At 40.0% G+C, this 9,013-nt stretch overlaps 1 pseudogene; it reads left to right on the top strand.

The window, feature by feature from the left end:
• Positions 1-6,284: 6,284 nt before the first annotated feature.
• Positions 6,285-6,924, top strand: LOC126083039 (60S ribosomal protein L10-like; annotated as a pseudogene).
• The last annotated feature ends 2,089 nt before the right edge of the window (positions 6,925-9,013 follow it).

Below are 9,013 nucleotides of genomic sequence, written 5' to 3' on the forward strand. Positions count from 1 at the left end.
GTGAAACTACTTGCATATCACTGTGTAAAACATAACTCTGAGATTTTGGAAATGACTATTTTAATTCATAACAACTGTGAAAAATCAACTTTCCTACAATTAATGTAAATCTGTTGTATTTAGTATTACCCCAGGTTTATCAACCATTACTAATGCAAATTTTAGTTTGTTGCCAATATGTCAACCCTTTTATTCCTCTCCCGAATACATAGCCTAAGTGCGATCAAAGGTGATAATTATTTAGATGCTTAAATTTATTCTAACAATTATGCACTCTATGTTTCTATTATTAAAATGCTCAAAAATAAAATAATGTTAGTGGCATTCACGAAAAATAAAATAAAGGGCAGGGAAGTCTTTGCTTTTCTTCTGTTATAAAGCAAACCAGAAGAGTAGCTGGAAATAAAGAGATTAAACTTCTAACCTACAGCACCAACCCAAAAGGGAAATTAATGTTCTCCCCAGACTCCCCTAGTCTAGATAATCCAGATGTCTTTACCACAAATTTGCTTTGCTGAAAAAACTCTTTCCCAAGCTGCTTGCTGTCTTCCTTTCCATCCATTCCTGCATGAAGACTTGTCTGACTGTAACAAATCTCTGTGAGTTACTTTAAAGCAAGGGGTGAGCAGAATGGCTTTATATTGAATTAGGAAACACTAAGGCCCCCTAAACCCCCCACAGAGATTTGCACTTTAAAAAATATATGCTAATTAACAGAAACCAAAACCAAACCAGTTGCCATCAAGTCGATTCTGACTCATGGCGACCCTGTATGTGTCAGAGTAGAACTATGCTCCACAGGGTTTTCAATGGCAGTGACTTTTGGAAGATGATCACCAGGCCTTTCTTCTGTGGCACCTCTTGGTGAATTTGAACTGCAGAGCTTCAGTTAGTAGCTCAGTGCTTAACCATTTGGACCACCCAGGGGCTACTATTAATATAAAGAAGTCCTCATTCAGAAAAATATCAGGAAATTTGAAAAAGCAAAAAAATTTCCAACCACTACCAAGACAGCTTGAGTTGAGGTGACCATTTTGGTCAACGATTGGTAAAGTAGAGATTATTTGTTGGAGGAGCCTAAGGAATCTGTGGATGCTGGGAGTCTAGCAGAAACTTGCCTATTTACTCCAATCTTGAAATTTACGAATTTCCTCCCCTAGCACCTGAAGCATATCTGCTTGTGTCTTATTCCATTTCTGTGTCAGAAATTAAATGGTGATGCTCAGGGCAGAGCAAGAATAATGGACAGTCAACTTTACAGGCGCCCATCTATAAAGGATGCGAAGGCATCACTGGGAAAAAAAATCTGAAATAAGATGCCAGTTAATTTTGATCTTTCAATCCAATTCTTTATATAACTGGGAATGTTAATTGACTCTCTCTTATCACAGTAGACAGGTCCTTGAATGGAAATATAAACCAAACAAACATACACAATCAAACAAACAGAAAAGCCCTCTGAGATGGTGTTTACTAATATCCCATTAAGTAAATAATGAACTTTTAAAATCTCTTTACACCCTACTATTAGACCTCCCAGGGTTATGATGTTTATAGGTTCTCTTCAAGGTATCTCGAGTTCAGGCTTTTTTTTTTTTTTTTTAATCCCTACTCAGGCTGAGACCTTTCTTAAGAATCAATTTTTATAAGCCCAGATTCAGCCCTGATCCCGAATGAAATTTGGAAGCTAGTCAGCGTGGCTGAATCTTCTATACCACTGAGGTTACCAAAGGGATTACATTTAATATTATTAGTTCTAGGAGCCTGATACAGCATTTTTTTCTATCTTAGTACCAAGGTCATTTGTCATTTGCTAAAACAAATGAAGTAGTCAAATGTTGGTGTGAATCCCAGTTCTACCACTGACTGCCTTTGTAACCCTACCAACAAACCAACCAACCTGTAGCCACCGAGTCAATTTCTGACTCATAGCAACGCTACCGGACAGAGTAGAACTGCCCCATAGAGTTTCCAAGGAGCGCCTGGTGGATCTGAACCGCTGACCTTTTGGTTAGCAGCCACTAACCACTAACTACCACCACCAGGGTTTCTTTTGTGACCTTAGGTAAGTGAATTCAACAACAGAACCTTAGTTGACTCATCTATAAAATGGGAATAATACGTACACAACAAGGTGATTGTGAGGTTTAAATAAAAGAATTTGTAAAGCACCTGATAAAGGATAAGCACTTAATACTGATTAATAATAATAACAGTGATTGGCAACCCGGAAACATAACTCATCTGTAAAGTATACAACAACTGTGCTTGACTTACTCCTCATTTCTATTTTTGGAAGGTCTTAGATATCCAAGGAACTTGGTGGGAAGGTGGTAGGGAAGGCAGGAATTATAAAGGAAATAAATCTCATACCAGTCAATGGGTGCTAATTGTTTGAATCCCCTGTAAACGGTTTGGTGAGAGAGGAGGTTGGAACACTTAGCTAAATTGAAGTTTGGGGATTATCTGTGAATTTAAAGGATCCATGCCATTTTGGCCCCTATTAGCACAAGTAATTGAGAGGAAAATCTTGCCAGTTATGCTTTTCCATAAGGCTTAATGTGGACTTCAATATTTAAGTAATTCATTAGTGGGCTTAAATGGTACCGTGGAACAACATTAAAGGACGTAAGAGATAGTCGGTGACCTTCATTTTAGAGATGAACAAATTGAGGCCCATAGAGGTTATAAGGAACTCAAGGTTATATAGTTTACTTTGGAAAAGCTGAGACTAAAATTCTTGCCTTTTAGTTTCCTGTTGCAAACAGAATCTACATTTTAGCAACATGTGTGTGTTATTTTCAAAGTTCTGTGGAGCATTTTGTAACAGTCAGAGCCCCAACTTGCACATGAAATTTTAACGCCAAGGTTGGAAAAATTCAGACTCAGAGAGAAGAAGGTGACATTGTAACATTTTCGATAAATGCTCAAAGCATGCATTTGGGGAAGGGGCAGTAATGGGGGCAGAGGGCAATGATTTCCACTCTAAAACTATGAACTGTATAACACTTTTAGAGAAATCTTTTACATTGTTTAGAAGATCCATTAAATAGGGCCTGACAAGACCTTGCTAGGACAAGTCATTAAAGCCCTAAATGGTGTTTGGGAATGCAGCTACCTCAGATTGAAGTCATTTGCATTATTTTATAAAACACACAGGGCACTTTGGCCAGCGAGATCACTGGGATGGCTGAACTTTGGCCCCCCACATGATTTTGAAAATACAGAGTGTACTTGTTTTCCTGCTTAACAACTAACCCCACTTAGATTAAAGCAAGCTGCCCTCTTTCTACCTCTACTGTGCTCAGCGTTTAAGTAGGCCTTGTGGGGAGAAATACTTAGAATTTTAATACAACAAACTTTGTTTCCTTGTGTTTGCTTTTTCACTTTGGTTTATTATTTTATATTTCAAGTCTTTACAGGACATTTCTATGTTGCCTGCTTTCTTAGTTATCTAGTGCTGCTATAACAAAAATACCACAAGTGGGTGGCTTTAACAAACAGAAATTTATTTTCTCACAGTTTAGGAGGCTAGATGTCTGAATTCAGGGTGCCCGGCTCTAGAAGAAAGCACCCACTCTCTTCCCACTCTCTCTGTAGGCTTGGTTGAACGGTCTTGTCTCTTTGAACTTCTGCTCCTGGGCGATCTTCATGTGGCTTGCCATCTCTCTTCCCCTATCTCTGCTTCTCTCGCTTGCTTTCTTACTATCTTTTATCTCAAAAGGGATTGACTCAAAATATGCCATAATCCTGTCTTGTTAACATTATAAGCATAACCTAAGCCTCATTACCTGAAAAAACCAAAGCCGTTGCCATCGTGTCAATTCCGACTCATAGTGACCCCATAGGACAGAGTAGAACTGCCCCACAGAGTTTCCAAGGAGCGTCTGGTGGATTTGAACTGCCAGCCTTTTGGTTGGCAGCTGTAGTTCTTAACCACTATGCAACCAGGGTTTCCAAACATTCTTAATTTGAATTAAGCACTAAGGTCCCACCGAAATTTGAGCTCGGATCGCTGGATTCAGAGTCCAGAGTACTCACCATTACACCATGGAAGCACCGCAAAGACTCAATGGCAATGGGTAATCCTCATCGTTGTTGTTGTTGTTAGGTGCTGTCGCGTTGGTTCCAACTCATAGTGACTCTATGTACCACAGAACAAAACACTGCTGGGACCTGCACCATCCCCACAATTGTTGCCATGTTTGAACCCATCGTTGCAGCCACTGCATCAATATATGTTGTTGAGGGTCTTCCTCTTTTCCGCTGACCTTGTACTTTACCAAGCATGATGTCCTTCTCCAGGGACTGATCCCTCTTGATAACATGTCCAAAATATGTAAGGTGCAGTCACGCCATCCTTGCTTCTAAGGAGCATTCTGGTTGTATTTCTTCCAAGACAGATTTGTTCATTCTTTTGGCAGTCCACGGTATATTCAATATTCTTTGCCAGCTCCACAATTCAAAGGTGTCAATTCTTCTTCGGTCTTCCTTATTTATTGTTCAGCTTTCACATGCATATGATGCGACCAAAAATACCATGGCTTGGGTCAAGTGTACCTTAGTCTTCAAGGTGACATTGCTTTTCATAGCCTAATTATGCCTCATTTGCATAACAAACACAACCCATTCACAAATGGGATTATAACCACAGGCAGAGGTTAAGATTTACAGCACATATTTTGGGAAGACACAATTCAATTCACAATCCTACCCTAAGGATATCACGACTGTACTTGAGGGACCTGGTTCAGAGTCTATTCTAGAGAGAAACATTCAGTTTCATTTTGCAGCTTCATAGCCCAGAACCAGAACTTTTTATGAGACGCTCAATAACACCAATGCAGAGACCCCTCTGGACAACATATCAATTTGTATTATGAAGTGAATTATGGCTGTACCCACCAGAGCTGGTATAGTTAAGTGTCTGTCAATGTTTCCATGATATGTTGAGGGGTTCTTGCTTAGTTGCAAAAATACACTTCACGCTGAAGCAGACAAGGCCAACCCAGGGACTGAACACTTACTCTTTTTTTGCATGTGTTTGCTTATATGCATTTTATAATAAAGAGAGATCTTGCTATCTGCATCAGCATGGCTGCCAGAATCATGATGGTTTCAATGAGCTCATGGTATTAAAGGTCACGTGTCTGGATGTGATCCATATTGCTCAGCTTGGAGGATGCCAGGGCTTCATAAATAAGGGCTCCAATGTGGTCCAAATGCCCTCCCAAAATTACATGTGTAATCATTAGCCCTCTGAATTTTAAATTCAGAGATGTCTATTTATATCTTGGTGGGCTATGATGACATTATATTTAGGGCTTTTCTTTGTCTTCCCCTATCCATGCCCACGTGCTTACCTGGAAACCAAGCACACATTTTGTCTTTATTTTAAAACCTAGCTCAAACTTCCCCTTTTCTGAGCAGACTTCCCTAACTTTATCAAATAGACACAGATTCTTCCTCTAAGCTCACTTTGCACCTAACATCTAATACCTGCTAACTCCAGTATAGCAATTGTTGTATTATATCATTTTTCTGTGTCTGTTTCTATACCAGAAACTCTGGTGGAGTAGTGGTTAAGAGTTCAGCTGCTAACCAAAAGGTCGGCAGTTCAGATCCACCAGGCACTCCTTGGAAACCCTATGGGACAGCCCTATGGGACAGTTTTACTCTGTCCTGTAGTGTCACTATGCGTTGGAATCAACTCTACAGCAACAGGTTTGGTTTGGTTTGTTTCTATATCAGGCTGTACAGACTGAGGGCCACAACTATGTATTGTTTACTATCAGAGTGCTAAACAAATTAAAGGGAAGCCCTGGTGGCACAGTGGTTAAATGCTAAGCCACTAACTCAAAGGTTGTTGGTTGGAATCTACCAGCCACTCCACAGAAGCAAGATGTGGCAGTCTGCTTCCATAGATTTACAGCCGGGGAAACCCTACGGGGCAGTTCTACTTGCTGCTATAGGGTCGCTATGAGTCAGAATCAACTTGATGGCAATGGGCTTTTGTTTTTTTTAAGCAAATTAAATATGGTCAATAAATATTGATGGAAGGAAGGAAAGATGGATAGGAGAAAGGGAGAGAAGGAAGGCGGGTGACATGAAGAAAGAGGGGGGGAGGAAGGGAAGATGGAAGAAAATAAGTGTTCTATGAGATATTTTATTTTTATGAAATATGGACAGTGACAAGGATATGCAAGGGATGAAGAGTAATTATTGAAAAGTAAGGGACATCTGTCTCTTCTCCTGCAGTGTGCTGCAAAGATCCTGGTGTCACCATGGGCCACTGCCCCACCTGGTGTTACCAGTATTGTAAGAACAAGCCCTACCCAAAGTCCCGCTTCTGCCAAGGTGTCCCTGATGCCAAGATCCACATCTTTGACCTGGGTTGGAAGAAGGCAAAAGTGGATGAGTTTCCACTCTATGGCCACATGGCATCTGATGAATATGAGCAGCAATCCTCTGAAGCCCCGGAAGCTGCACGTATTTGTGCCAGCAAGTACATGATGAAAAGTTGTGGCAACGATGGCTTTCACATCCGAGTGTGACTCCATCCCTTCCATGTCATCCGCATCAACAAGACGTCCTGTGCTGGTGCTAACTGGTTCCAGACAGTTGTGTGAGGTACCTTTGGAAAAACCCAGGGTACAGCGGCCAGCGTCCACATTGGCCAAGTCAACATGTCCATTAGCACCAAGCTTAAAACAAGGAGCATGTGACGGAGGCCCTATGCAGGGCCAAGTTCAAGTTCCCTGGGTGCCAGAAGAGCCACATCTCCAAGAAGTGAGGCTTTATCAAGTTTAATGCTGATGAGTTTGAAGACATGGTGGCTGAAAAGCTCCTCACCCCAGATGGTTATGGAGTTAAATACATCCCCAATCATGGCCCTTGGACAAGTGGTGGGCCCTGCCTTCATGAAGGCCTTGGCAGCACTGCCCCACCTGACCAGTGCCCAGCAATAAGTTGACCTTCCTGTCTCTATGTTAAAAAAAAAAAAAAAATTTTTTTTTTTTTTAACATATGTTACCCACCAATAAATTGAATTTTCTGTCTTAAAAAAAAAAAAAAGTAGGGACATCTTAAATACGATTTCCCATATCCAGTTTTCAATATTCGAGAGAGTATATGTTCTTAAATTATATGTTCTTATATGCCCCATAATGAAGAATCTCCCAGATAATTGAATGGCTTGCACACTCCTACAGGAAGACATATATGCAACAGGGTTTGTTGAGAAAATTAGTGATTGAGGAGGTAGGAGATGAAGTGTTTGTTCTGACTTACTGACCCTGTAACCCTCTTCAAGTTACTAAATAGCTCAGTGATTCAATCTCTCTGAAAAACAGTGATAAATAACAGCAGCTCTTGTCTGCTTCACAGGGATGATTGCGGGAAAATTCGTTAGCACATATAAGGCACTTTAAAGAAAAAATCTAAACTATATATGCATTACATATAAGTAATCGTTATTTTGCTGTTGCATGCTATGTATTAAAAAGTAATATATTGCTAGAAAGACTATTTTGTCAAAACTATATTAACTTGAACACAAAATATAATTGGAAGATTTGTTCCATCTACTTGTGGTTAGCAGTTGGATTATGTCCAATCTAAAACAAATGGAATAAAAATTGTTGTTGTTGTTGTTAGGTGTCGGTCAGTTCCGACTCATAGCGATCCTGCGTGTAATTCAAATAGATTCTGCATTTGGGAATGGTCCAGGTGATTTGTATGATATACAAACTGGCAACTTCTACCTGAATTGCCAAACACATCTTCAAAAAAGAGAATTTAAAAAAAAAAAAAAAAAAGTACAGATGTTTTTAGAAAAAAATGCTTGGAAGGTTTTCTTTTGCTTTTTTAATTACAGGTGTACAAAGCAGGTTAAACATTAAGCATATTAAAGCTTCTAGTGTTTCTCAAAGTGTGACCCATCTGCTTCAGAATTATCTGAAATATGTGAAACATGCAGATACCCAGATCTCACTCCAGATTTAAGGAATCCAGAGCTTTGAGGGTAGCATCCAATCATCTGCACATGAAAAAAGATTCTCAGATGATTCCTACTCACATACTCAAATTTCAGAACGAGAAGAAGTTACAAGATGTGCAGACTTGAGAAAATTGTTGTTCTTGGGTGCCGTCGAGTTGGTTGCAACTCATAGTGGCCCTATACACAACAGAACAAAACACTGCACGGTCTTGCACCATCCTCACGACTATTGCTATCCTTGAACCCACTGTTACAACCACTGCATCAATCCATCTCGTTGAGGGTTTTCCTCTTTTTCGCTGACCCACTACTTTACCAAGCACGATGCTCTTCTCCAGGGACTGATCCCTCCTAATAACATGTTCAAAGTATGTGAGACGTAGTCTTGCCGTTCTTGCTTCTGAGAAGCATTTTGGCTGTACTTCTTCCAAGACAGATTTGTTTGTTCTTTTGGCAATTCATGGTATATTCAATATTCTTTGCCAACACGACAATTCGAAAGCATCAATTTGTCTTCCGTCTTCCTTATTCATGATCCAGCTTTCCCATGCATATGAAGCAATTGAAAACACCATGGCTTGGGTTAGGCACACCTTAGTCCTCAAGGCGACATCCTTTAAAGAGATCTTTTGCAGCCAATTTGCTCAATGCAATATGTCTTGATTCCTTGACTGCTGCTTTTATGGGTGTTGATTGTGGATCCAAGAACAATGAAATCCTTAACACCTCAATATTTTTTCCATTTATCATGATGTTGCTTATTGTCCAGTTGTGAGGATTTTTGTTTTCTTTATATTGAGGTGTAATCCATACTGAAGGCTGCGGTCTTTGATGTTCATCAGTAAGTGCTTCAAGTTCTCTTCATTTTCAGCAAGCAAGGTTGTGCCATTTGCATAACGCAGGTTGTTAATGAGTCTTTCTCCAATCCTGATGCCCTGTTCTTCTTTATATAGTCCAGTTTCTCAGATTATTTGCTCAGCATACAGACTGAATAGGTACAGTGGAAGGATACAA

The sequence above is a fragment of the Elephas maximus genome, chromosome 9 (assembly GCF_024166365.1).
Source record: "Elephas maximus indicus isolate mEleMax1 chromosome 9, mEleMax1 primary haplotype, whole genome shotgun sequence".
NCBI classification, from domain to species: Eukaryota; Metazoa; Chordata; class Mammalia; order Proboscidea; family Elephantidae; genus Elephas; species Elephas maximus.